At 52.7% G+C, this 2601-nt stretch overlaps 1 pseudogene; it reads right to left on the bottom strand.

Annotated features, from left to right (window-relative positions):
- Window positions 1–1349: 1349 nt before the first annotated feature.
- Window positions 1350–2343, bottom strand: LOC116471871 (glyceraldehyde-3-phosphate dehydrogenase-like; annotated as a pseudogene).
- Window positions 2344–2601: the final 258 nt, after the last annotated feature.

Genomic DNA, 2601 nt, shown 5'->3' with positions numbered 1-2601 from the left:
GGAGACACTGGTTAAGAGAATCCTGTAGAGACTAAAGAAAGACCTAGGATTTGGAGAGGTCTTTCGAGTCCCCTCTTTGAGTCCCTTCTCTGTCACTGCATGGCCTCAGTGAGAATATTTTCCCTCTCTGGGACTCAGTTTCCCCATCTTGACAAGGCGGGGTGGGAGAGATGTCCTCCACCTAACTCCTGTCCAGTACTTCTGTTCTGAGGCTCTGTGAGCCCCGGCTTTCCTGGCCTGCTCCCCATTTCCAATTGGCCGTGGCATTTTTGTGACTCAGGGGGGCAGGCCCAGCAGCCAGGAGGCGGGGAGCTGAGGGCGGGGAGCCAGGTTTTCCGCCCCACTGCCACTGGTGCCGGGCGCCCCGCTCAGGCTATTGTACTCATGGGAGGTCTTAGCTGGCAAGGCCGCCAGCCTGACTGCTCAGGCGCCAGGGCTGTTCCATTATTTCATCAAAGTTCATTATGCTGGGGAGGAGACCAGTAATAAAACATGATTACAAGTGTCTCCAATGAGCACTTAAAGACATAATTGGGGGTGTACATTCTGCTGCATCCCTGCTTGTGGTCACATAACGCTAGGAGATTTGCACCTCTGATATATGCCAGTCTTCGTGTTAATTGAAGTGAAAAAAAAAAAAACAAAAAACACCCAGAGAACTTGATTCAATTTGTCTCTGGACTGAGTTTGTTGTTTTATATGGAGGAATGATTTGCCATTTTTGAAAACACACAGTTAATTATGTGTGCAAAAGGCAGGTACAGAGACACAGGAGACACCGAGGGACTGAATGGCAGCCAAGCATATCAGCTATCAATGGCAAAGCACTTGGGGAGAAATGGCTTTTGTTTCTTTCTTTTTCTTTTCTCTGTCCCCTCCCCATCTCACCTCTCATCTTTGTGAAACAGCAGCTGGCGATGAATGCCAGGAAGGTAAGAGACGATACTTTACATGCCAGGGCTAACACAAAAGGGTCTTCTACCCTGTCCCAGGTCATTCATGTGAAGGGATTGCCAGGGTGCTGGGGCAGTGCTGTCCTCTGATCCTCTGAGGATAAAGCCTTGATTGACACTGACTGGTGGGTTTGAGTCCAGTTGCTCAGGATGTAGACTGAAGACCTGTGGATTGTTTTTCGTTTTTGTTTTTTTGGCTGAGCACAGGGGACTTTATTGATGGTACATGACAAGGTGAAGCGCCCTAGGCCCCTCCCTCTTCAGGGAGTCTGCGTGGAAACTGTGAGGAGGGGAGATTCTTAGTGTGGTGGGGGACTGAGTGTGGCAGGGACTCCCCAGCAGTGAGGGTCTCTGCCTTCCTCTCGTGCTCTCGCTGGGGCTGGTGGTCAGGGGGTCTTACTGCTTGGTGGCCATGTGGGCCCTGAGGTTCACCACCCTGTTGCTGTAGCCAAATGCATTGTCATACCAGGAAATGAGCTCGACAAAGTGGCCATTGAGGGCAGTGCCAGCCCCAGCATTGAAGGTGGAAGAGTGGGTGTGGGTGTCGCTGTTGAGGTCGGAGGAGACCACCTGGTGCTCACGTAGCCCAGGGTGCCCTTGAGGGGGCGTTGGATGCCTGCTTCACCACCTTCTTGATGTCATTGTATTTGGCAGGTTTTTCCAGATGGCATGTCAGGTCCACGACCAACATATTGGCAGTGAGGACACAGAATCCCATGCCAGTGAGCTTCCTGTTCAGCTCAGGGATGACCTTGCCCACAGCCTTGGCAGTGCCAGTAGAGGCAGGGATGATGTTCTGGAGAGCTCCGCAGCCGTTATGCCAGTTTCCCGGAGGGGCCATCCACAATCTTCTGGGTGGCAATGATAGCGTGGACTGTGGTCATGAGTCCTTCCACGATACCAAAGTTGTCATGGATGACGTTGGCCGGGGGCGCTAAGCAGTTGGTGATGCAGGAGGCATTGCTGATGATCTTGAGGCTGTTGTCATAATTCTCATGGTTCACGTCCCTCACGCACATGGGGGCGTCAGCAGAGGGGGCAGAGATGATGACCCTCTTGGCTCCTCCCTGCAAGTGAGCCCCAGCCTTCTCCATGGTGGTGAAGATGCCCGTGGGCTCCACAATGTACTGAGCGCCAGCATTGCCCCATTTGTTCTTGGAGGGATCTCGCCCTGGAAGGTGGTGGTGGGATTTCCACTGGTGCCAAGCTTCCCGTTCTCAGCCTTGAAGGTGCCACAGAATTTGCCATGGATAGAATCATACTGGAACATATAGACCATGTAGTTGAGGTCAATGAAGGGCCATTGATGGTGATAATATCCACTTTACTAGTTAAAAGCAGCCTTGGTGACCAGGTGTTTGATACGACCAAATCTATTGACCCCAGCCTTCACCTTCACTGTAGTGTCTCAGGGATGCGCCCGGCGATGCATGAGAAGATGTGGCTGTCTGTCGAACAGGAGGAGCAGAGAACTCCTGTGGATTGTTCTTGTGGGAGTATATTGGGTAGAATTTTCCTGGGCTGTGGCTGTGTGAGCCCAGACAGGCCATATCTCTTTCTGGGTCTCAGTGCTGCAGGGAAGACCACGCCCAGGCTCCAGCCCTGGAAAGCACGGAGCACGGCCCAGGCAAGGCAGTGAGGCTGCGTG

The sequence above is a fragment of the Hylobates moloch genome, unplaced genomic scaffold (genome assembly GCF_009828535.3).
Source record: "Hylobates moloch isolate HMO894 unplaced genomic scaffold, HMol_V3 SCAFFOLD_6, whole genome shotgun sequence".
Classification (NCBI taxonomy): domain Eukaryota; kingdom Metazoa; phylum Chordata; class Mammalia; order Primates; family Hylobatidae; genus Hylobates; species Hylobates moloch.
Note: the sequence above shows the minus strand (reverse complement) of the source record. Positions and strands in the feature narration are given on the sequence as shown.